The sequence below is a fragment of the Pleurodeles waltl genome, chromosome 3_1 (assembly GCF_031143425.1).
Source record: "Pleurodeles waltl isolate 20211129_DDA chromosome 3_1, aPleWal1.hap1.20221129, whole genome shotgun sequence".
Lineage (NCBI taxonomy): Eukaryota > Metazoa > Chordata > Amphibia > Caudata > Salamandridae > Pleurodeles > Pleurodeles waltl.
Genome location: NC_090440.1, coordinates 1358600011 through 1358628008, shown reverse-complemented (window position 1 = coordinate 1358628008; position 27998 = coordinate 1358600011).

Here is a 27998-nt window from a genome sequence, read left to right as displayed (position 1 = left end):
AGAAGAGAACAGAAGAACAGGAGAACAGAAGAACAGATGAACAGAGGAACACGAGGGGAATGGAGTGCAGGAGCGGAAGAGAACAGAAGAACAGAAGAACACGAGGGGAATGGAGTGCAGGAGCGGAAGAGAACAGAAGAAGAGGAGAACAGAAGAACAGATGAACAGAGGAACACGAGGGGAATGGAGTGCAGGACGAGGTGCAGAACACGAAGAAAATGGATGCCAGAGGAGGGGCAGAAAAACGAAGAAAAATGGACAGAGAGAGGACAGCAGAGGTAAGAGGAAGAAGTTGGAAGAGAGGACAGAGATGAGTAACGGGGGGCTGGACGGGGGGAGCGCAGGACGTACTTACGGTTTTGCTGGGAGGTGGCTGGAGCCTGGGCAGGTGGAGCTGCAGCGGCGGGGGGAGCGAACTATGGGTAGCGCCCATCCCCTGTACCAATTGATTTCTCCCACTATCACGTCCTTCAGACCCACCCACAACTCAGGATCTCGCAGCTCCCCCTGCCCAGGCTAGGGCAGGTGGTTTCCCAAATAACCAGTCATCCCCCCTCCACACATGACGACTTGGTAGGTTGTATGCAAACAGTCAGGTCAGAAATAGATGCCCTTAAGTGTATGATAGGTGACCTTGCGGTTACAATGGAGCGTCTTATGGAAGAGAGAGGGAGAATAGCCAGGGAAAGCGCTGCCACCCCAGTTCTGACCAACATCACCGCTCTGGCACCATCTGTTTCCACCATGCCCCATCATGCAAAACATCATGGAGGCCACCCAAGTTTACCACTTGAGGACACCATCTCTAGGACTTCGGTCGGAGCCCGTATATCGGGTCCCAGTACACCAGCAGGTGTGCAAATTGAATCTCCTTCCATCAACCCCCAGAACAAAAGCTTCAACTTCACACCTCTCACACTAGGGAAGGGTTGTCACCTTGGCAGTACACATGTTCCCAAGACTACCACTCTCCCGCCTCGGAAAATGTTTATGACCAACATGCCTAGATTAAATTCCCAGGGGGAAGGGAAGGGGAAGACTCCTTGATTAACAAAGTCACCCACTGGATTCAACACAGTACAGGATGTCTCTCAGTAATTAGGAAAGATATTCTTAGGGCCAGATGGTACAGATGTCTAACTGTATCAAGCTTCTTCTAGAAAATGGGCAGCTAGCCTATGACTTAGTAGCCCTAGACCAAAGAACTAACCCCCCGGTTGGGTCCACTATACAGTTCAAACTCGAGTCACCCACCCCATTTTGTATGCCACCCTCCGTAGTGGCTTTAGATCATTTCACTGTCTGTTCCAAGATAGGTTGACCAACAGAGCCCGAGACACAGGCTGCCTACGATAGACCTGATAGTAGCACAGGCTCTAACAATTGTCTTTGCACTGTCAGCCACCCAGGGACATCCCCGACCAGAATAATAGGATGGTACCCACCGCTTCCCTCAGTGTCGTTGCACCAGCCACCATAGATCTCCAGCCTCACTGGAACACCTTTATTGACCACTACGACATATGTAACTTTCTGTAGACCTAGCTAATCGAACCTTCCCAGGAACCTGGCTACATAACCTGCCACATACCGCCGTTTCCAGCAAGGCGGGACGTCCACTGGGGGGCCTCCTAATATGGGTGAAATTCTCACTACAGCGTGTAGTGAAACTGATACCCACCAACAGCCCTGACATTCTTGGTATCAGTCTCAAGGGAACAGGGTCCCCTGTCACTGACATTTTCAACATCTATGCCAGGGAGGCAAGGGGGCCCAACCACTCCATCACCTTGCAGTCTCTAGTGACCCAACTGGGTGAAAGGCCCTCCAAACATGCCCTCATTGTGGGGGGGAACTTCAATACCACCTTCAAACCCCTCGGTTTGTATCACATGGGCGATTTCAGGGAAGAAGATAACATATGGCACATACCTAGGCTGGAGCTTCCCCCCATCAAGAAGTGGTACTTGGCCGCCCTGCAACTAAATGCCTTGACCCTCAGCCAAGACCTGAGGGCTGTAAATGGAAGAACGAAATCTGACAAGCATGCCGCCCACACGTTTACTGGCACACAGGGGAAGAGCCACATCAACTATATATTGATGGACCTTAGATAGTGGCACTTGGTAGATGACATGGTGACCACAATCCACTCTGTCTTAATTTAGAGACCCCGTGGGGTAGGGCCCCCATTGCAACAACCACTGTTAAAGTAGCCAAGGTGGTCCAGGCTGAGAACAGCAGACGGCGACTTAGATGAAGCAAGGTGATCCTGCGAGATGGCATTCTCTCGTCCATCGATTTAGACCTGACACATTGCGTAGCATTGACATCCAGGATGGAAGAAGATGTGGGAAACTGTTCCTCTCCAATCGATGTACACATCGAGTTTTTCAAAAGACTGGAATAGCTATTATCTTTGCCAGCTGCCCACAACACTGGTAGTGCTCCTCCTCATGAGGGAGATAACTGGTACAATTGAAACTGACGGATGGTATGAACAAATCTAATCAGTGCAATCAAACAAAAGAATGTCGCCTGAGTTAGGACTCTGCGGACCCTGTACAAGCAGATGCAGAACAAGGCCAGGAAGGACTAGGAGGGGGAAAGATGGAGGCTCTTGATGGTTGCATGCGAACGGAGGGATACCAGATCCTTTTGGCTTATGGTAAGCAAAAGAAACCAAAAGGGAGTCCCTGCAGTTGGCAACAATATCCTGCCCTCAGACTGGTTCTAACACTGCAACTCTCTCTGTGATGTCGAAAACCAATTCGCAACCATCTCTGTCCCTTTACTTCCACCCCAGCCGAATACCACCCACATGGATGGTTTGTTGAACTTGGGCGACAGGTCCCTACCTGCCAACTATAGGCCATTAAACCTTATAGATACAGTGCAAAAGGTATTCTGTTGTGCCCTACTATCGAAAATCCTAGATTGTATTTCTGAGAATGACATCCTATCACCAGTCCAGGCTGGCTTCAGGTCCATAACAACCACCATAGATCAGGTGTTCAGATTTCTGCTTTTGTATTGGAAGGTTGTAGTGATAGGTAAGGGGAGTCTCTGAGTAGCCTTCATAGACCTTAAATCTGCATTTGATCTGGTCCCTAAAGGTAAACTCTGGGAGTTCCTCAATGAGATGGGCATGACCCCAGGGCTCCTGACCACAACAATTCAAATACATGAGGCCAACTATGCAAAAATACGCTGGGGGAACCCAGGCAATCCCACCGATCCGTTCAAAGTAGTCAGAGGCATTCGGTAGGGATGTGTACTAGCTCTGACTCTCTTCTCCCTTTTTTTGAATCAGGTCATCCAATACCTCACCTTGCAGTCCTCTGACGCACCAGCCTTAGGCAATGAAAATATCGTGAAACTTTTGTTCGTAGATGACACCCTGATAGTATCCAAAACCCTGATGGGCCTCCAATCCTCGCTGAATCGATTTGATGATTTTTGCTTCAAGAGAGGCTTAGAAATAAACACCTCTAAAACCAAGTTCATGGTCATTAACCCTCACAGGTTATATAGGGGGAACCTTTCCATAGGTGGCTCTAAATTAGAACTAGTTAACCCCTTTGACTATCTGGGGATCAACCTATCAGACTCAATGTTCTGGAAAGCCCATATCAATTTCTCATCATTAAAATTCAGCCAGCTAGTAGGCATTCTTGTGAAGGAACACCATGCATCAACTAGAAGACCAATACCTGCTGCTCTCAAGATTTATAACATGAAGTCTGTTAGCGCAGCACTTCACTCTGGGGCTTTGAGGATGTAAAGGAGCTCACCCGTATTGAGAACATGTTAATGAGAAATCTCACCTCCCTGCCCCCAGTACCCTGCTTCTTCCTTTGCACTTGGATCTGGTCCGTAAACCACTAGCTGCCATAGTCAATTGCAGACCACTGTTGTTTTTAGGAGAATCATGCAAACTCCTGAACTGCCACCTCGTTGAGGAAAGGGTTTTCTTTGGACACCTCCAATAAGATCCGGTGGATCCATTCAGTTAAGTCATCATTGACTGCCATTGCCATGGGAGACTCATGGAACTCCTCACACACAGGGCCACCACCAACGAAAGAAAGAGTGAAGTCCTGCTACTGGGAGTGGGTAACCCAGTCTATATCTCACTCCCTCTCATTAGGGTGACTAACTAGTGAGTTTCTGGACTTCAAGTCTGCCTGGTTGCTAAAACCTTATCCGGACAGCATTCTAGACAGGACTGATAGGAAGCTCTATATGCAATTCAGATTTGGTTCCCTCCTTCTCAAAACCTTTCCCAGCAGATGGCAGAATAAGGCACCCAACAAAAGGTTGTGCCCCTGCTGCAACCTTCATCAAGAGTCAATTGCCCATGTCCTCGTTGCATGCCCATCCTACGTTCCCCTATGAAGGAAATGGCTCATGATAACCTGCCAACGGCTTGGGCCCTGAGATCACGCTGCAGGCATGATAATTTTAAAATTAGACTCCAGCCTGCCCATTGCTATTGCAGTTGCCAAATTTCTCAGAGAAATATGGCGCATTAGAAGGAAATTGACTAAAACTGCCTAGCTCTATGTCCCTACAGTCTTACATGTATATTTCTGCTCCAATACTGTACCTCAGAATTGTGTTTTGCCATATTCCTCTTTTTTTGTACTGCATTTTGTGCATTATTATTTTTTTTATTTATTTTAGCCAAATTTATTTTAAAACTTTAATTTATTATTTATTGTGGTGCTATGTGCCTTTTATGGCACTCGATGATAAAATAAAGTTTGACGATGATTATGATTTTATGTGTTTAGTCATTTTTTTATGTTTGCATCTAGTAAGATAATTTATTAATTTTTACATGTTCAGTTGTGTTGTTGTGCAAAAATAATGTATGTACATTTTTTATAGTAGGTGGAGTCTGGGCATTTAGGGGATATTTGTAAAAAGTGAATATTTTATTGTAAACATAGTATTCATTTTTTAAGGATATGCAGATTAATATTGTAAAATTGATATATTCTTTTTTTTGCATTATTATTTTTTAGTGAACATATTTCATAATTATTTTTAATGTACTGACACATTATATTAAGTTTGAAAGATTGTTTGTTATTGTAACTATAAAAATATTTATTTTAGTTATAGACATTTTGTATAAAACTAAACTGCATTAAATTTACATATATTAATGTAACAATTGTGTAATTTTGTTACATATTTTTAATTTAATAAATTTACTATTATTACATTTGTATTGGAAATTTAATAATATTTTATGTTTGTTTAAAAGTTGAAAATTATAATGTCGTAAATAAATTGTTTTATTTAAATTTTTTCTTAATGTATTTAAAAATATTCCAAATGATTGATAAATAAATTAAGAAAATAGAATGAATATGTATCATGTATTACTTAGGATTTCTTTGTATGTTTCTATTTTATAGGTTTACTTATTTCAATTTTTAGGAAACACATTTTAATAAAGGTATTTATTTGATAAGTGCAATCGGACAGGCAGCAGGCCTCAATTTAACCACACCTCACCCATGTTTACAACATCTTATCAAAGAAAGAAAGATTAAAAAATTTGAGTGCACGCACTATAAGCACCGACCACCACCTTACTACCCTAAAAATAAGGGCAAAAACATGAGTCCAAGAATATAGAAGTGCACCACATGTGAAATAATTACTCGTACAGTCCAAAATCCATATAAAAGTAGTTAAAGTCTTTTATTAATTGCTCTCAAAAACATGTTTGTAACACTGGAAACAACCAATGCGTTTTGTCCGTAAAATCAGGAACGCTTCAGGGATGTAATATGACAAATACATTATAAATTTATAAATTACAACACATCACAAAACCTAATATTTATATATATATATATATATATATATATATATATATATATATACATTTATGCATAATGAAAAATACACAACACTAATATTAAAACATGGACAAAGAACCAACAGAAGAAAGGAAGAAAGAAATAATACCCTACACCCACATCAAAAACAAATTACATAACAAACACACATGGAAACAACTACTTCAATTGATTAGTCATTTACTTAGACCAAATGAAAAGGAGCATCTTTTTGTGGCTTATTTAGCTTCCTACAAACATTGTAAACATATAGATTTCTCAACAATTTCTCGAAGTCAATATTTTAGAAGAATGTAAAACATATAATTGTTAAAGCAGTCTTGTTCCAAAATAAGATAGTAAAATGTCTCATTAATACTCATAGAAATGATTAGATGTCAAATGTCAAATGAACCATTAGTCCACAATCAGGGAGACTTGCACAAAAAATGGGAGAAGGGAATGGAAAGAATATCCAATAATACACACCATCCTCTGTGATTATAATTCCTTTCAAAATGCATTTAATTTCTAATTATTGCCCGTTTTGAAACAATAATATGAACCCTAATGAATTATTGAGTCTCAACACCACGAAATGAATAAAAAAGCAATATATATGTGCTTATCACTTGTTTCATTAGAAAACTATGTTAAAAGATATTTCTCACATCAGATACATCTGGGGATATGTCATTTTGAAATACATTGTTGTAAACTACTCAGTTGACTTAATTCGATTAGCGCCAGGAGCCGCATGCTCCAATACCCACTTGCACTCGCGGCAATACGAAAATGGCAAAGAAACCAGAGCAGGGAAATCCCTGGTTTTTAAGCCTGCCTTAATTTTACCGTCCACAGTAACGCACCTGGGTGTTATTTGCTAGCATAATCACATAGGCCACCAGAGGCACATCCAGAAAGTTGGACGTGTCGGCCATTTTAACATGGACAAAAAAGGCAGCTCTAAATTAGTAACTTCAAGCTGGATATCAATACCAGTAGATTAAAAGAAATGAGTCAAAAAACCTATAAAAAGACAATCTTCAAATGTAATCATATTTACTCTGCATATCAAAATAAATATGTATGAGACATAAGGCCAAAGGTCACATAAAAACCAGTCAACTCGGAAATAAGGTGTCTATGATCAGATCCCAATAAAAGATAAATGCTCACCCAAAGGTACAGTGTTGGCCATCTTCACGTGAACGAAATATCAACACAATGGCGTACTCCCAACACAGGACACGCTATCACAAACCTTTAAATTAGAATTAGATTAAGAAAACCGTCACCAAAGAAAGGACATTAAATCCTTGCCCTATTGACCATTTTTATCAAACAAAATCCCAGGAATGGAGAGGGGGGAACACCTCCACCACATCTGCAAAACAGTGTCCACCATCTTGGCCCTTCGAAAGATATATACTCACCCGATGGTATGGTGTTGGCCATCTTAACATGGATAAACAATCTATCATAAAATGTAATATCACAACAAGACAAGATATCAAAACCTTTAATAACTGAAATTGAAACATAAGCATCAGTCATAAGAAAAAGAAATTAAGGAGTGGCCAACTCTAGTCACATTGGCAATTCAAAGACCACCATCTTGGCCTGATGAAAGATACATGTACAACCAATGGTATGGTGTCAGACATCTTAATATGAATGAAACACCAATCACAAATATATAGGCCCTCATTCCAACCCTGGCGGTCTCTGACCGCCAGGGCGGAGGGCAGCGGAAGCACCGCCAACAGGCTGGCGGTGCTTCCTGGGCTATTCTCTGCGGTCAGAAAAGGGGAACCAGCGGTTTCCCGCCGGTTTTCCCCTGGCCCAGGGAATCCTCCATGGCGGCGCTGCTTGCAGCGCCGCCATGGGGATTCCGACCCCCTTCCCGCCAGCCTTTTTCTGGCGGTTTTCACCGCCAGAACCAGGATGGCGGGAACGGGTGTCGTGGGGCCCCTGGGGGCCCCTGCACTGCCCATGCCACTGGCATGGGCAGTGCAGGGGCCCCCTAACAGGGCCCCATACAGATTTTCACTGTCTGCTTTGCAGACAGTGAAAATCGCGACGGGTGCCACTGCAGCCGTCGCACCCCTGCAACTCCGCCGGCTCCATTCGGAGCCGGCTTCCTCGTTGCAGGGGCTTTCCCGCTGGGCCGGCGGGCTGCCTTTTGGCGGTCGCCCGCCGGCCCAGCGGGAAAGTTGGAATGGCCGCCGCGGTCTTTTGACCGCGGGGTGGTCATTCGGCGGTAACCGCATGGCGGGCGGCGACCGCCGCCCGCCGCGGTCAGAATGACCGCCATAGTCTTGCCACAAAACAAGATATCTAAAACCTTTGATCATTACAATTAGAACATAAATACCAGCTGTATGAAAAAATAATTTGGGCCTCTCTATGGGTTTGGCAGTCTTTTGGAAAGTCTGCTGCTCTGGTGTCCACCAAAAGACTACCATGTTGGCAGTAATCTAACCGCCATATTACAATTCACACTGTGAAGACCTCCAAAAAACAGCCCAAAAAAGGATACTGCCAAGACACTCTAGGATAGAAAAGAGGCGGTCCCACCACTAGCATCGCCAGCCCAAAACAAATCCACCCATCAGATTATGAGCCACAAATCACCACAGCAGTTCTTCCATGGCAGAAAATCCTTGATGGTGCAAAGCGCGGCAGTCACAAAACAATTCAGTCAGAACACCACTACATTGGATAGCTTGAATAACCCACACCTCACACACATCCACACACCTGACACACTTACTCACTGCACTATATAGCACACCCCTACATGACCTATAATCCTCTACATCCAGAAAGCCATTCAGATACTCTGAGAAGCCAAAAATATAGAATTAACTCTCTTACAATATATAGGCACATATTCACATCTTGCTCAGCACACACTCCATTTGAGCACAACTATCACAATACACACTTCACTAGCACACACAATCCGCAACGACCATCTCCAACTCACATCGCAGCACCCACACCTAACCAATTACCTAACACTGCACCCTTGCACTCACAACACCCAACACACCGTCTATACAACCACTACCATGTCTCCACAAAAACACCCACGTTTCACTGATGATGAGGTGAGAGTAATGGTGGATGAAATTGTCAGGTTTGAGCCACACCTGTTCGGAGCACAGTTCCAACAAACATCTATTGGTAGGAATATATAGTTGTGGCAAATAATAGTCAACAGGGTTAATTCTGTAGGCAGTCATCCAAGCACAAGGAACGACATCAGGAAGAAGTGAAACGACCTATGGGGAAGGTCCATTCCATGGCATCCAGGTACCATGAGCTGTGCAGAAGACTGGCAGTAGGACCCCACCTTCTCCACCACAGTTAACTTCTTGGGAGGAGAAGGTCATGGACATACTTCAACCTGAGGGCCTGACAGGAATACCTGGTGGACTGGAGTCTGGTAAGTAATCATAATATTAATGTCACACAATTGATTAGTCCTGCATGCTTCCTCACCACCCAAATCCTTCCTATTTAACTATTTTAGCCACAACACCTCTCACCTAATCACCTTAAGCCCCTCTCTGGCATGACACCTCTCCACTGAGCCCAAATTCCCTCACAGCCCTTGGAAATGGCACATAGGTTACAGGCTGATCAGATCACTATCACTCCCAGAACGCACTTATCTATTGGTGTTTGTGCACATCACATCACATGTTATGTCTTTATGACTAAAGTACTAGCTACACCAACTAGATTGTTCTAATGAGGACCAGTACATGGCAACGACAGCAATGCAATGGCACACTCACAATAGCAACCAAAGCAAAACACAGCTACAGCTGAGAGAAGAGTCCCAATGGCCGCAGATGCCAGATCCCAAACCAGAAGAGACAAACCTGGTTTGGAAAGTAGATGGCAGAGTCGATTCACATGCACAACATCTAGTTACAGAACAATTTCCCCTGCATACTCACGTACTGGGTTCCCACTAGGACTCCATGGTGCATTGTGGGGCTTTAATGTGTGACAAATAGCAAGCCTGACTATTCACTAGGTAACAGGGCTGAACAGTCAGGTCATATATCAGACATAATCAGATGGCATCTGCACTAAATTCTGCACCCAATTAGTATGACAGCTCTCAACATGGAGTAAGGAAAACAAGTCACAGAGTTGTATGCACAAATAAGGTATACTGTGGAGCATCTGTCAATGTCATTGCAGGGAATCATGTTAAGCCACTATCTGCATCTCACAAAAAAAGCAACCAAACACACATTCTAACCTGGACTCTGTGTCTCACTCCCTCCACAGGTAACCTTGCCATTGTCACCATGGAGAGGATACCTCAGACTGTCAGTCCCCCTCAGGATTAAGGCCCTAGTGAGGACAACAGACTTGGATGTCTGGACATTGACAAACAACTAGGCCCATCTGGGACACCTGGTCAGTCAACGACTCTTAGTCTCACTCTGCCTACTTCAACTCCTCCCAACACTATTGCACCCACATCACTGGCAACCCACAACACAGGCACCCCAAACGTGTGTCCCAAGGACTGTTCAATCTATTGTGTGTCCCTCAGTACAGGCACCTGAGTCTAACCTTGACACCCCTGAGAATGATGGACCTGCAACCACTGGGAGTGGGCACACTGTGTAAGGGGTACAGTCACGCGGGTAGGGTGCATGGGAGGGATGCTGTGGGCAAGAGTATGGGGCCTCAAAGGGACATAACTGACTAGGAAACCATTTCCCAAGTCTTGGGAGCTTACCAAAGCTCCCAAGACAGGATGGGCCAAATCATCAACATGTTGGGGAAAAATCAAAGGCTGCAGAGGGAACACCACTAGGAAGTCATGCAGCAGTCGCAGGCACAAAGTGCCCACATGGCTACCACTGCAGGGGTGCTGAGGGACATCACTACCATCCTGCTTAGTTTCTCATGCAACATCAGGACCCTTCCACTAGCAATGTTACATCTGCTCTTTACATATCTGTGGCAGCTAGTGGAATGGATGCCCTTCCAGGATAAGGACATGCCTCAGACACCCCGCCCTCTGTACCTGAAAAACCTCCGGCAAACGTGGATGCCCACCCAGACATCCAGCTGGAGCAGATGATAGGACCAAACCCACTGCCAAGAAGTAAACCTCTCCTGATTTGTTACCCCTGTGTACCACAGCAGGAGACACAGTACAACAAAAATGTCACAGGACAGATGTCAGAGAGGTTGAAATCCACATGAACACAATTGTATAATCATTATTCCAATCTGCAAATACAGCATGACAGAGAGTACCATCAGGATGTAAGCTGTAGTGTCATACAATGCACATACACAGATTTTAGAAGTCAGGCTCATAGTAATCTACCTACAAAGCAGGGGCACACAGATAGGTCCTCTATATCACCAGGTATAAGCTCTTCAGATACCCATACCATAGCTACTAAATCACATATCTAATAAAAACACACAAAGAACGTGACAGAGGAACCCAGTACAGACAACATACACTAACATTGGCACCATACCTGCAAGATTGTCACTCACCTATGTCAGTATACAGTTACATGCACCTTGGACAGCAAACTTAAAACACAAACACATCTAAGTCCCAGGGCCATTACAAAGTACTCCACCCATTGTGAAGCGAGAAGCCAACATCCAAGAATGGATGATGGAACCATGCATGCTGGAACAAAGCATGCCTTAAGAACGCGGTAAGAACAATGACCACATTGTTACCATGCAAGCCTTTACCACGCATGTCTTTACAATGATTTTTCGTTGTAAAAGCATGCCTAGTAAAGGCATGTGTGGGAAAAGCATGCGTGGTTCTATCAAACAACCCCCCACCCACCCTGAGGCCCAAAAGTACCACACCCCTAAAGCCTAAACAAAAATATAGCATGACCCTCACCCTAAAATACCCAACTCCCCACCCCTACTGCAACAAAAAAATTAACCCAAACCCCCAACCGCACCAAGCCCTTAATCCACCCCACCCTTAAAACCTAAAAACAAAAAATTTGTGTGACCCCTACCCTAAAATGCCCAACTCCTCCACCCACCCCAGCCCTTAATCCATCCCCACCCCGAAACCTAAAAAAACAAAAAAACGGACCCCCTACCTAAAAAACCTGACCCTGCCTTAAAAAAATATATTAGCCCCAGCCCTTTATCCACCCCACCCCTAAAACTTAACAAAAAATAGCACAACCCCTACCCTAAAATGCCCAACCACCACCCGCCCCACTAGTGCAACCACTACCCTAAAATACCCAACCCCACCCCTAAAAATAAATTAGCCCAACCTCCCACCCACCCCAAGCCCTTAACCCACCCCACCCCTAAAACCTTTAAAATAAATAGTGTGACCCTTACCCTAAAATGCCCAATCACTGCCACCCACCTTAAGCCCTTAATCCACCCGACCTCTAAAACCTAAAGAAAAATAGCATGACCCCCTACCCTAAAATGCCCAACCCCTGCCACTAAAAAAATAAATTAGCTCAACCCCCGACCCATCCCAAGCCCTTAATCCACTGCACCCCTAAATCCTAAAAATAAATAGTGCGGCCCCCTACCCTAAAATACCCAAATCCCCCATCCCATGCCCCTTAAAAAAAATAGCCCACTCCCCCAACCCACACCAAGCCATTAATCCACACCACCCCTAAAAATTAAAAAACAAAAATAGCATGAGCCCCACCCTAAGCCCTACCCAAAAACTCTCACCCCACTCCAAAGAAAAATAGTCCAGCAAGCCCTTATTCTACCCCCAACCCTAAGAACTACTCCCGACCCTGCCCCAGCCCTACTTATCCCACCGCTTCCTCTCCCGATCTACTCTGTCTTTTTCTGTGCCTTAACCATGCGTGTAAGAGAACAGGGCTGATTGCAGAGGCCCCCTAACTTTTTGCCCCCATTTTCCACTTTTTGTTGGTGTTTTCCTGACTCTGATGGTGCCCTGGGTACTGCGAACCAGTCACAGGGCCTGTGCTCTGTGTAAAATCAGTATGCATATTAGGCTAATTATAATTGGCCAAGTCAACCTACCTATAAATCCCTAGTATATGGTAGGGCATGTAGGTTTAGGGACCCCAAAATAGGTAGTGCACCCATAGGTGCACTGCTGAGGTGCCCAGTGTCATTTTAAAGGCAGGCCTGCCTTGCTGGCTGCTTTTAAATTAAAGTTATGTGCAAATTCAACTTTGGAATTAAAAGTAGTTCCAAAGTCTTAAATGACCTTATTTTTACATATAAGTCACCCATAAGGTGTGCCCTATGTGCCCCTTGGGCTGGGTGCCATGTAACTATAAGCAGGGACCTTATAAACATAGTTTTATAAGCCCTGGTGAGGTAACACAGCCAAATTCATTTTTCCCTCATTGTAGTGAATGGCCTCCATAGACTAGAATGGGGAGACTTTATTTTAATTTTAAAAGTTCCCTTAAGTAACAGATACAAAGAGTTTGGTATCAAATTAATTGTTATAATAAACCCCACAACTTCCAGTTGTTGGATTTAATATAACTTGCTCAGGTAAAGAGTTTTTAACTTTACCTGAAAAGTTGCCAACCTCAGCCCTGCAGTGTTTTTGCTGCTGTGCTCTGATTGGCCAGCCGCTGGCAGCCTGGCCAGGCTGCCTTGATGAGGTGTGAAGTGGCCTGGCTTCACACAAAGAGATGTGCCTGTGGGAGGAGATCTCCCCACAGCAGATGGTGAAGCAGGAAGGGGGAGGGCTGCCAAACTGGTCTTCAAAGGCAGAGAAGGACATTTGGAATAACCCAGCAACACCCCCACATCCTGTAAACCCAGACAATTAGGTGCCCCCTTGATTAGATTAGGAGAGGGCAGGAGAGGGGTGCGTTTAGGATTTTTAGCCACACCAGTGGGTGGGCTCAGCCAGATGTAACCTCCAAAAATCACTTTCAGCCATGATGGATTTTTGAGGAATGTTGCTCCCAGGGATTGATTTTTGCCACACTTCCCAGGAAGTGGTCATCACAGGGGGAAGGACCCTGCACCTGATTGGATAACCAGGACCCCTCTGTTTTTCACCCAGGAGCAGGGATAAAACTGACAGACCTGCACCCACACCTCAGTTCCCTTCCAGATCCCTATCAGATTCCAACAAGGAAGAACCACAGGAGAAGAAGGACTGCCCTGCTGGACCCCTGTCCTGCACCTGGACACTGCACTCTGGAGGACTGCACCAGCTCCACAATTGGGCTTCACCACTAAAAGGACTTTACCTGTCTTCTACTGCTTCAAGAAGGGACTCCCTGTTTGCTACAGGTACAAAGGAGCTGCCCAGAGTCCCCTGCATCAAGTCCTGCAAGCAGAGCCCAGCTGACCAGCGTCCAGTGGCCATTTGAGGATTATGAACAGGTGCATTCTGGGAATTGTAGTGCCAACTCCGAAGGAGAAACTCAGAGCTTCTGGAACCTTGGATGAAGTTGTGGACACTTCAAGGACACAAAAAGGACCTCTGGAAGAAGGTCCAGACGTTTTGAGATGTTTGGAGCAAATCCATAAGTTGAAGAGGTGCATTGTGGGAGTTGTAGTCCCAGGCCACAAGAGGCACACCAGAGCCTCTGAACCCTTGGCTGGTGCTGTGGGCCACCTTCCTGAATCAAACACTTCTGAAAGTAAGTGTGACAGTGTTACCCCATGGGCGGCCTGAACTCTGGACTTTGTTCCTTTCCAGTGTGACCTTTTTTAACCCTTTGCGCGCTAGTTGCTTCTATGCGCTAGAAAGCATTAATTCTTTAAAAATTCATATCTCCAGTTCCCCTTTTCCAAATTTATTAGTTTTGGTGTCATTTTAAAGATAAAAATATTATATATGTTTATAAATTGATTTCAGATTTTTAAACTGTTTCCTGTGTTTTATTTAATTACTGTTTTGTGATATTTGAATGCTTTATGCTTTGTCTCCTAAGTTAAGCCTTGTCGCTCGTTGCCAAGCTACCAAGGTTTGAGCTTGGTTTAATTTACTGAGACCTAACTGGAGCTGAGTCGAGGTTAGTGGCCTATTGCTAAGTGTAGGTACCTACCTGCCCTTACCAATAACCCATTTTCCAACATTTTTGGTGCGCAGTGGTGGGATCCTGTGCTTGTGTTCAGTATCACGTTACAGTTTTAAGTAAAACTGATTAAAAATCCTTTAAATTGTCCTAGTGCAAAAATTGTTTTTAGTTTTTAATTTGGATTAATTTCAATTATTGAATTTTTGTGATTTTTCTAAATTCTTATTTCCAATTTTTACAAAACGTTTTTGTTGACACAAAACTAGGGAAACATGGAGCTTGATCTGGCTAGCCTACCCACACTGACAGTAGTCTAACTTAGGGGGTTGTGTACTGCAAGGGGGTTGCCTGCAGCCACTGACCTCAGGAAGCTTGTCCTGATTAAATCCCTGACAGCATGGGCTGAGGCCCAAGAAGTAGGCCCAGAGGAAGCTCCAGTGGAGGAAGAAGCAGGGGAGGATGCTAGCTCTAACCACTCAGGGGAGGGAGGGCATCTGAGAGTAAGTGAGGATGAGGAAGACCGGTCCTCACTACACACAGTCACTAGGGTCATGCCCAAAGCTAATTGGGGGAAGGGGGTCCCCTCGGGAGGAGAGAACCAGTCCCTCAGGGAAAGAGAACTGGAGGCCCAGGTAGCATTTTTAGCTTTGGAGGCAGAGAAGCTGGCCCTAGAAAAAAAAAAGTGGGCAAGGGAAGAGAAAAGAGATGGTGGCAGCGACAGAGAAGCTGAAGTGTCCATGGGTAGGGGGTTTTGCCCCAGATTACCCAAGGGGGTGGTTCCTGCTTATGTAGAGGGGGTTGACATAGACAAGTGGTTGGAGGCCTTTGAGAGGGCACTCCAAATGAGAAGGGTTAGGCCTCAATACTGGGGTTCACTTTTATGGGAGTTGGTCCCCAACTTAGGGAGGGATAGGCTTCTGATCTTAAGTGGGGAGGAGGCAGATTCATACCCTAGTATGCAGAGGTGCTTAACCAAGAAGTTTGGTCTGACCCCAGAGCAGTATAGGATAAAGTTCAGGGACACCCAGAAGGTCAGTACCCAGTCTTGGGTTGACTTTGTAGACACCCCACTTAAGGCACTAGAGGGCTGGATTCATGGTAACAAAGTAAATACATATGAGGGGTTATACAATCTGATCATGAGAGAGCACATCTTGACCAATTGTATCCAAGAAAGGTTACGCCAGCATCTAGTGGACTCTAAGCTGACCAACCCTAGAGAGCTGAGGGAGGCAGCTGATGAGTGGCTGAGAACCAGTGTGGTTGTCAAGTCCCTGGGGGGAGACTCCAAGAAGGCCTCCTAAGTTAAGCCTTGTCGCTCATTGCCAGGCTAACAAGGGTTAAGCTGGGTTTAATTTACTGAGACTTAACCGGACCTAAGTGGATGTTAGTGGCCTATTGTTAAGTGTAGGTACCTACCTGCCCTTACCAATACCCCATTTTCCAACAATGCATATGCGTAAGGCACAGAAAAAGTCGGTGTTCTGGGAAGCGTGGTTACGCTTGCGTTAGAAGCATCTGCCTTGTTCCCAACTCGTTGTTTAGGATGTTTCACATGATCCAACCTTCAGTCATGTTCCAGAAACTTCACCTGACACATTTGACACCATTTTACATCCTTCTCAACCCCACAGGTAAAAGAAAAGGAAAAGCATTAACACCCCAATTTTACAAAGGATAAACTATCAAGGTACCACCCCACTGACACTAATCTCATTTTACCAGGTATCTGACAGGCACATTTCTCATGCCTGTCAGCAACTATCATTGGCTACTAACACAGAAGAACTCAAGCTTAGGTTGCAGAGCCAAACTGGATCTAATTAAATCAGTGAGTTGAAGGAAAAGAGGATTGGAGATTGCACGAAACATACCTCAAATCTGAGAACTCTTTGCCAGAAATGTATGTTAGCATCTGCTGTAACAATACATGAAAAAGCAGAACATTCTGTCCTGTACACATTACAGTCTATCAGTTTGCATCCTCAACTCACACATAGGCATTGGAGCTCATTACACCCCAATTGATTAAGCAAGAAAGGAGGTGTAATGGCAGCCATCTTCTTCAAGTTGTGCACATTCATCACAACAAAAGGTCCACTTCACATACCTGTAGGTCAGTTGAAGTGCCGATTGATGAGATCTGCCATAGAGTCACCTGCTCCTTCTTCCTCTGGCTCTTCATCACTTGCCATAACAGCATTTCCAGCCACAGCTCCAGCTGCCTCCCGCTCATCTGCTATGCTATCAATGATCTCTGACATCTCAGGGCCAGATTGTGGAACATGCAGCAGGCAACAATAATTTAGCATACCTTGTGGGGGGAGTAGAGGAGGTCTCCCCCAGATAGGTCTAGGCACCTAAATCTTGCCTTCAGGACCCCAAATGTTTGCTCTATTACACTCCTTGTCCTCCTGTGGGCCTCATTGTAGCAGAGTTCCCCTGGCGTTGTGGGGTACCTCATTGGTGTCAACGTCCAAGGGCGGTTTGGATAGGCTGATTCACCTGTGAACACAATGGTTGAACAACACAAAAATGTATGTGGGACTTGCTATATTGTGATGACAGGAGACATAACTCACAAACACACAACTAGGGAAACTTACCCACCAGCCCGGCCCTCTCTGTGTGGAGTTGTGCAATCAGCTGTGGGACATTGCTGTTCCTCATGATGTAGGAATCATGCACAGATCCTGGATACTTGGCTGTGGCTTGTGTGATGTACTGGTCTGCCAGACACACCACCTGAACGTTGTTTGAGTGGTAGTTCTTCCTGTTCCTATACACCTGTTCATTGGCAATGGGAGGACCAGGGCTCCATGGGTGCCATCAATGGCTCCTACCACATGAGGAATGTGTCCCATCTCATAAAATTCTGCCTTCACATAGGTCAAATCTGCTCGGTGGGGAAACCTGATGTAGCTGTCCAGGTGTCTCAACAATGCATACAGTACATCCTTCAAAACCAGACTGAACAGGGGCTAAAACATCCCTGTTGTTAAAGCCATTGTATTATGAAAGGAGCATGTGGCCAGGAGGTGTAGCACTGACAAGACTTGAATGATGGGAGGTATGCCATAGGGATTGCCAATGGCAGGCATCAGATATGGCTCCAACTGAGTACAAAAATCCATGATAGTATGATGATTAAGACGCTGGGGGTCATTCCGACCCTGGCGGTCAAAGACCGCCAGGGCCGCGAATGACGGAAGCACCGCCAACAGGCTGGCGGTGCTTCCTAGCCCATTCTGACCGCGGCGGTAAAGCCACGGTCAGAAAACCGGGGCCGGCGGTTTCCCGCCGGTTTACCCCCAGCTGGGCGAATCCGCCAGGGCAGCGCTGCCTTGGGGATTCTGACCCCCTTCCCGCCAGCCTGTTTCTGGCGGTTTTCACCGCCAGGAAGAGGCTGGCGGGAACGGGGGTGTCCTGGGGCCCCTGGGGGCCCCTGCACTGCCCATGCTACTGGCATGGGCAGTGCAGGGGTCCCCAAACAGGGCCCAGGGCGGCTTTTCACTGTCTGCTTAGCAGACAGTGGAAAGCGGGATGGGTGCAACTGCACCCGTCGCACTGCCGCAACACCGCCGGCTCCATTCGGAGCCGGCTCCTGTGTTGCGGCCCTCATTCCCGCTGGGCCGGCGGGCGCTAACTTGCTTAGCGCCCGCCGGCCCAGCGGGAATGTCAGAATGCGGGAAGCGGTATTTTGGCCGCATGGCGGCCAAATGGCGCTTCCCGCCTGGCCCGCCGGAGTTAGAATGAGGGCCGATATGTCTAGATGACATGTCTTTCCTCCATGTTGTCCAGGTCTACTAGTGGATGGTACACTGGGTGTTGTCACACTCTCCTCATGGTAGGATAACTATGTGAAGACAAGTGAAAATACTATGAGTTATGCAGTATGCACACATCATGTACACTTTGTTTATAACCTCACACCTAACGTCTGTAGAGGACACCTGTCACATCTGCCATATACAGCACAGCCCATAGATCTGCACAGATTTCACCCTCCTTGGTGCACATTAGCAACCATGACAATGGGATTGTAATATGGTACAACTGTTAGAGTATATGTGTGTAAGACTTAGCTGTCCTGCACTAATTACACATATGTATTGGAGTTGATCTATATTTTTCCATGGACTAAGAACTTCCGAGTAGCTGTACATAGCAATCACCATATTTGCTCACTCATCACAGCTTTCACTTCACATTTGCACAATATGTTACACAAAATGATGGCACAACATACAGATATTCAACACTTTAGGGGAGTAAGTGAATGATGCAGATTAGTAGACACTTCTATCTATGAAATGTGCCCAAAATGGCAGGGACCTGACTTACTGGACTGGACAGGTGGAAGTGACCTAAGACCTCCGGCAGAAGTCATCATGGTAGTAGGTGGTTGCAACCACCGTGTAACTTTCAATTGGAAAACATTGCTACCTTCGGCGGACTTGGGCCAATTTCGATGTCCGCCGGCGGTGATGGTTATGTACGTGGCAGCCGTGACAGCCGTCTTCAGCACTATTGCTCACTTGACTCCTGACACTGTTGCCTGCAAGTCCTCCATGACGTGAGCTGCTGTGTACTGCCTCTGGGAGCCATCATGCAACATCCTGCAGGTGATAGAGCCCCTGCCTTCACCACGGAAGAGGCTGGTGGAGGAGGTCCTACTCCTGTATGGACAGCTATATGAGACACTAGAGGAGCTGGTGAGTCCAAAGTCCTAGCTATGTGTGATAGGTGTCCTGTGTGACATTGTACCAGGCATGTGAACTTGTGAGGGTATAGATGCATGCAGATGGCATAATGTGAAGGCGTATGTCCAGAGACGATGGGTATGTGTGCCTACTTGCTGTAACTGATGTGTACCTTCCACTCCTATTGGTATGGCACATGTGAACATGGCTTTCTCCTTTTGTCTGTCATCCATGCAGGTCAATTCCATCAGAAGAAGGGGATTTGGGGTGCCATTACCAAGCAAGTGCGGATCCTAGGCGTCCACAGCCGGTGGAGCACCCATTGCAGAAAGCATTGGAAGTACTTAAGATGCTGGGCTCGGAGGACTGCTGAGTCCCTGCTGGGGATGTCCTCCTAACAAGGGAGGGATGCCCGTCAGACCCTTACCCCCCTAATGGCTTGCATTTTGGCATTGGCCTACCCTGAAACAGATGGGTGTTTGAGGGCAGCAGAGCAACCACAAGGCTGTAAGTACTGACTGACTGCATGTACTTTCCTCTAGTAGCTAGGTGTTTGCTGTCACACTTTAGCAGCTGTGACACTGTAGTAGGTGCTACAAGTATGTTGACTACTGGGAATACATAGTACTTAAGTTGCCTGACTGAAAGATGGGGCTCTAGCCTTAGGGTTGCACATCTGGATGTTTAGATCACCTGTGTCAAAGAATATCTATGACTGCATGTGGAGATGGACTTTTGACAGTGCCACATGTGTGACTCTACTCAGCCATATATATGTCTCTACGCTGCTGTATCATCCTACCCATCTAGTTTTTCCAGATAAATTAATCTAAATATATAATGATGAAGCTCTAAAGTGTCAGACCACTCCCATCTCTTAAGATCAGCTGTATGTGCTGCATAGGGCTTCACATATTTGGTACAGGGCCTAGTTACTTTGGCCCTCATTAAAACCCTGGCGGTCTGTGATAAAGTGACATTAATACCGCCAACAGACTGGCGGTTACTACCACCAAATTATGACCATGGCGGAAAGATTTCCGAAACACAGCCAATGTACCACACCGACCACCAGGGCGGAAACAAAAGGCACCACGGCGGTAGCCGCCTAAAGCCAGGTGGGAGTCAAAGTTCCGCCCACCATATTATGACAAGACAATCTGCCATCTTTTCTGGGGTGGTACCAACGAAATCAAAAGCCTGGCTAAAACACTACAGAGAAGTAAAAGGACTCACCATTGGAGACACAGGGAAGAACCATGCCGTCATGGAGCCGGAACGGCATGTCTTTCCCATGCTCTTCTACGTTCTGCTCCACCACGAACACCAATGCCGGCAAAGACGACAACGGTGAGTACAGCTACCTAGCACACAAGGGAGGGAGGGAGGAAAAAGAGAGTGACATACACACGCATCACATACACACACACCCCCCAACACCACACACACAATTAGCTGCATTACAAAAACAATTTGACCGCGTAACTCAGATGAATAATGCAAGGAAAAAACGATTTCGAAAAAGTGAATGTAATGAGATCAACACAGCATGAAAAATAAGATAGGCAAGATAATAGATACATACATATGTGCACAAAAAGGGACACAGCCCAGTCCACAATGTTCGTAGGCCACATGGCCACAGGCCAAAGTCCAAGGCCACACATGTCACCTGCATCACCATGGAGAGAACACTGCAGGAGCATCAGTTGGTAAATAGGCAGGCACCTCAGGGGGACGGGGGGATGGGAGGGCACCTCAGTTGGGAGATGGAACAAGACCACTGGTTCCTGGAGGGGCAACATGCCCTGTGCTTGGTCCTGGAGAGTACAAGGCCACATTTTCCTCTCCTGGGTGACTTGCCTACTTGCTCTGGAGGGGGTAATATGCCCTGTGCTTGGTCCTGGGAGTGAAAGGCCACAGTCTCTCAAGTGGGTGACTTGGCCACTTGCTCTGGAGGGGGCTACATGCCCTGTGCTTGGTCCTGGGGAGTGCAAGGCCACAGTCTCTCAAGTGGGTGACTTGCTCTGGAGGGGGCAACATGCCCTGTGCTTAATCCTGGGGAGTGTTGGGCATGCGGGTGTCTTACCCACTGATTCTGGAGGGGGCATTGTGCCCTGTGCTCTTGATCCTGGGGAGTGTAGGCCATGTGGGTGTCTTACCCACTGGTTCTGGAGGGGGCCTTGTACCCTGTGCTCTTGATCGAGTGTTGTGCATGTGGGTGTCTTACCCACTGGTACTGGAGGGGGCATTGTGCCCTGTGCTCTTGATCCTGGGGAGTGCAAGGTCACAGTCTCTCAGGTGGGTGTCATACCCACAGGATTTGCAGGGGGCAGGCTGCACAGCAGCCAATGGAGGCAGGATTACATGCCGTCCACCGGCGGTGCTCAGTGGAGGTGGTGGTGCTGCTGGGGGTGAGGCTCCTGCCCACCCCCTGCTACCTCGGAAGGCTGCTCAGTGGAGGTGGTGGTGCTGCTGAGGAGGGGAGGCTCCTGCCCATCCACTGCAACCTCAGATGGCTGCACAACCATGGTTGGTGGTGGGGGCTCTGTCACAGTTCCGCCCCAGGCCCCTTGGTCTTCCTGCCTGCTGGTGCAAGCTCCTTGCTTTTGCTGGCAGTTGGGGCAGGCTCCTTTCCCTTCTTGTCTGCTTGGGCAGACTCCTTGCTCTTTCTGGCAGCTGGGGCAGGCTCCTTTCCCTTGAGGCTGCCTGGTGCAGGCTCCTTCACTTTCAGGACATGTGGCCTGAATCCTTTTCCACCACAAGTGGGTTTGGTGACGACTGGGCCCGTGGACTGGGTGGCTGAGGTGCTTAGCTGGGTTCTTCCTACCCTACCCATACGTGCAGGATGGGGGGTGGGGTAGGGAAGTGGTCAATGGTGGATAAGAACACTTTTTAGGGACTTTGGGGGCAGGAAGAGGGAGAAGGAATGGGAGTGGAGGCAGAGGGAGTGGTTGTCAGAGATGTCTGTCTCCTGCTTTTGGGTGCAGGTGGATGGGCTGTATGCTGTTGTGAGGTGGATAACTGTTGGGTGTCTGAGTACTTGCATTTGTGTACCTTCGGGGGGACAGATACAGTGGGAGAGGACACAGGGTACATGTGCACGGCTATTGTGGAGGTGTCAGCCAGTGAGGTTTGTGTTCTGGTAGGTGTGGTGGTGATGCTGGTAGTGGATGATCATGTAGTGCATGCAGGTGTGAGTGTGGACATAACTAGGTGGGAGGTGGAGGAGGAGGGGGAGACAATGGAAGTAGTGGATGTTGGTATGTCTGCATCTGGATGGTGTTTGTGTGAGTGCCTTTGGGATGAAGGGATGAAGGGTGTTGCTTGTGTTTGCCTGTACCACTCCTGTGTGTTGTCTTGTATGCATGCTCATCTGGCTGTGAGCATGGGATGGGTTGGCATTGAGGAGAATGGGACTGGGAAGAGGAAGTTGGAGGGGGGGGTAGAAACAGGAACAATGGCTGCCATCAGAGAGGAGGCCAGAGCCCGGATTGATCTCTGTTGGGCCGCTAATCCAGTGTGAATGCCCTCCAGGAATGTATTAGTCTTTTGCATCTGGGCTGCCAGCCCCTGGATGGCATTCACAATGGTTGACTGCCCTACAGAGATGTGTACATCATGTGTACATGTCTTTTCAGTGGGATATGTGTGTTGTCTGGACTTAGCTACTGGAAATCACGTCAGGAATGGAGTGAGTGATGTTGGTATACTCGTGTTGTAATGTCATGGCTCTGTAACTACATTTCAGGTGGAATGTAATGGGCCCTCCTAGGAATTAGTAGGCTGTCCTTTGATTAGTATTTGTAACTATGCGCTCTGTGATTGTCAGTGGATGTCTCATGTGTGCTCATTAGGCCACTGTAGCTGTACATGCATTTATAGTGTGATATGGAATATCTGTGAATAGTGACTGCAGCTATATTTCTAAGATTTGGTATATGTAGTGACATAGCTGTTCTCCAGATGGGAATATAAAAATGTGTTGGCAACCATATGGGACTGCCACAGGTTGTGTATTCATCAGAGATTGCTGCCATTGTGTCACATATGTACAGAGGGATCAGCTACGCTTGTGATTGGAAAGGCAGGTGCTGTGTAGTTTGTGAAGAGAGTTGTCTTTACTTGCATGGATCATGACTTATGGTCATGGACTGGTCGGGTGTAGATTTGGAATGGACATGATATGGTGTTATCAGTCAACTGCATTTCCTTAAAGTGATAAGATTATAGAAACGTACGACCTGGATTAGGACTATATATCAGCTTTAACCACTACCTGATGAGCATGCTGACTTATATTTACAGGTGATTTGATGGAATGCTCCAGTTGTGCCCCCCTACATGGATTATGATGTTGATGATAGAGATGACAAATGGGGTAGATAGAAGTAAGATGTTTTGTCATGATAGAGGATCTGTGGGTTTCAATATGGAATTACCTTGCCAGGAGATGTATACCTACAGTTGTACATGTTATAATGTGTGTATGTGAAGAATGTGATGACCCTCTCTCTCTCCCTATGTCTCCCTCCCTCTCTCTCTGTTTGTGTGCATCAGCATCGGCAGGCGAAGAAAATGGGGCACAGGCGAGTGGGGATGCTGCCAGCCACGGGACCCAGAGTGCTGATACCACAACAATGAGGGACCCTGAGGCCTTAGGGCAAGTGGAGTGCCACAGGGAGACTTCATCCAGCACTTCATCTTCAGAATCCTCCTCCAGTGGACACTCCCTGGTGGTGGCGGACCCATCTGGGACCACCCCAGCTAGATCTTTGTCCTCCACCCCCCCTTTCTACCACCGCCCTTCGTGTAGCTCCCCACACAGATGGCCATGCCCACTCACCCAAGAGTGTAAGCATCTCCTTTGCTGCAGGCAACTCTGCCCCTGTCAGCCCTGCTGCCCTCAGTGAGGAGGCTATTGACCTCCTGAGGTAGATCTCTGTTAGTCAGTCGACCATCGTGAATACCATCCAGGGACTGGCAACTCAGGTCCAGCAGAGTAATGCGTTCCAGGAGGGCATTCATGATGCACTGGCTGGCCTACAGAGATTCTTTCAGGCTCCGGTCTCCACATTGACAGCAGCCAGGCACCCTTTGTCTTCCGTCCCCCCTCCACCTTCCTCCTCCGAATCCCAAACTCCTCTTCCCCGACCCAGGCACAGCACACAAACAGACAAGCATGCATCCACCTCAACATTCAAGGGTAGCGCTGACAAACACAAGCAATACAAGACCCACCACAGGCATGTACACAATCAACATCCACCTGCAAACACATCAACAGTCACTACCTGCCCTGATTCCCCCACCACCTCAAGCATCACATACAGGACACCTGACACACCTGCAGTCACGACACCAACATTCACCGATCCATTCCCCGGGTCCTATCCTACCCACAATCATCACAATAGCAGACCCTCAGACATCCACCTCAGCACCACATCTGCAGACACCACAACCACAGACACCCCATGCAGCACATCCACCATGCCTGCAGTCACCACCCAAACAGACAGTCACCCATTCACCACAGCATCTCTCAGCACCTCCACACCCTCTCCTCCCAAGACACACAAACACCCACACTCACCCACCCAACAGATATCCAGCACCCACAAGCATACCTCACACACATGCACCCAAGACATGGACCAAAACACCTCAGGCAATCACTCGCTCTCCCGCCACACCCAAACCCTTTTGCCATGACTGTCCCCTTGTGACTAAGAAAACTTTCCTCTCAGAGTTTAACCTTTTGCCTACTCCTCTCCCACCCTGTGAGACCCCAAAATGCTCTGTGTCCCTCCCCGAGCCCAGCCCTTCCACCTCCACCAACTTCCCTGCCCCCCTGCAAGTACACATGCCCCTCCCTGCCAAGAAGTCTGCCCTGTCCAAGAGTTCCCAACTCTCCCCTAAGCCTCGACCTAAGCCCCCCTCCCAAGCCCAAAGTCAAAGATCCCCCTCCCAAACCTAAGCCCAAACCCCTCCCTCTGCCCCCCATTCCCTGAGGTGCATGCCACCCTCTTGATGTCCCTACCTGTGGAGGTTGCATGGTAGGTTAGGGGCACATACATGTGCATTATGTCCATGTTGCACTTGTCTATGTTTGATTGGCCTATGGTCTCCATCTTTGCATGCATATATTTTTATACATATTTTTATAATCTAATATATATCAGGGCCAACCTGTTGTTTCATCTTTGTCCTTCTTTTTATTATCTTAGGGCATTTTTTGAGTTGGCTGATTTTGTTTGTGTGTGGATGGGATTGTGTGAGTGGTGGTTGTGCTACCATTTGTGTCTGGGCAGCATGTGTGGTTGTGTGCAGTGCATTTGTCCCCCAGTGATGGGTGTGTATTGTGTGATGGGCATGTGTATGTTGCGGACATGTTGCTATGTTGATATTATGTGGTTTTTTCTGTTGACATGTGTTATTTCCAGTATTGTGTGCGTGAGTGTGTGTGAAGATTGGTATGTCAGATCCGTAGTGATGTGTGTTTGCAGGGTATGACATACTCTGCGTTGTTTGGATATGTGATTGTGTGTGTTAGTTCTCTGATGTTGGTACGTTGTGTTGTATGTATGATTTGTGGTGGTGTGTATTGTGGGTTCTTGATGATTTGGTGGTGTTGCAGTTGTGCTGTAATTGTGTCTTTTGGTGGTATTGTGTGCTGTTGTGTGTGAATGTGCCAGTGCTGTGTATCTGGGGGTAAGTGTGTATTTCAGCCGTGTGTGTTGGCCGTAGTGTGAGTACTATGTATGAGTGTGTGGGTTTGTGGCTGTGTGTGAGTGTGTGTGTTGGTGTGAGGTTAGGTGTGTGTCATGCTCGCCTCCCGTTATCGATTGGTATGTTTCTGTTGTCGTCGTGGCTTGTTCCGAAGTCGTTGGGCGAGCAGGAGCAGCAGGAAGACGTATAGTCCTGGTTCCATGGTAGCACCAAATGGGTTTGGCTTCCTGAAGGTGAGTGTCTCCCTTTTATACTGTTAGTTTCCACCAGGGTTTTTGTGGGGGTGCAACCACGGTTGAAACCTTGGCGGTGTACAGCCTCGTAATATGTCTGACGTAAACATGGTCTCCGCTGGCCTGCAGGTGGCTACTGTCGACAGTGGCAGCCTGCCCATACTGACAGTGCAGGCGGTGGTTTGCTGTATTCTGTTGTGACTACCACCATGGTCATAATTTGGCGGTTTTCTCCGCCAGCCTATTTGCGGTACGACCACCACCGCCAACATGGTGGTCCTGAGTCAGCCATACTCAGAATGACCCCCTTTAAGTCCTTTCCATATTGATCTTTTTCTCAAACAGAACCATAAAAGGAGATCTTCCCTTCGGTAGAACAGTAACCATCATTCTGACACAATAAGGAAATGCTCACCCAGTAATATGATGTCAGTATTCTTAGCCAGGAGTAGAATAACAATCTCAAATTCATACCCTCACCGCAAAACAATATACCACAAACCTTAATCATTACAATTAAATAAAAAAAAAAAAAAACTTAAATCATTAAAAAGATGGGCAAGGAACATGAACATCTATCCAATATAAAGAATACATAATGAAAAGAAGGGGAGAAGCACATAAAAAATGAGGGGATTCCTCATTGGTATTATGACCCATCTCTACACTGCATAGGCGGCAGATCCATGCGGTTTCTCTATGCTAGATAGTCAATTCCCTGTTACCCCCTCTGGGATCTACTGGTACATAATCAATCCAGTGAAACCAAATCTAGCTGTCCTCAGTATGATGTTTCATCATATGCAGTGCCATTGGGTGTCTTCTGTCCTTATTCTGTATGGCAAGAACATGCTCCTGAATTTTAGTTTTTAAGAATCTAGTTGTGCTGCCCACATATATCTTTATATACCACTTTGGGTTAGGAGCAATGTCAGACTGGGTGCTTAAGGTACTGGGCTGGGGAAGTAGGACCTTCCTCTTACAGGCAGGACAGGGGTGAGGGGGAGAGAAGAGGTCAAGGAGGGCAAGGAAAAGCTTCTTAGGGCCAATGTGGTGGGATGTGGGAGGAGTGATGTGAGTGGAGGTAGAGGGAGTGGTTGTAGGAGGACGAGGTGTGCTGGAGTTGGGTGCAGGTGCATGGACATTGTGCGTGTGTGAGGTCAATGGCTGTTGGTGGTGCAAGCATTTGTGTGTCTGTGGAGGGGGTCAGACAGGCTGGGGGAGGGCAAACATGACGTGTGGAAGGATGTTGTGGTGGTGTCTGCAAGTGAGGTGGGTGTGCTGCATGATGTGGTGATAGTGGTGGTTGTGACTGTGCATGTGGTGTGTGGGGTGCATGTCTGCGGCTCTGCTGTTGTGGTAACTGTGGGCAAGGCTGTGCTGTTGGCAGGTTCTTGGGCTGTTGATGCAGTGCATGCAGGTGTGAGTGAGGAT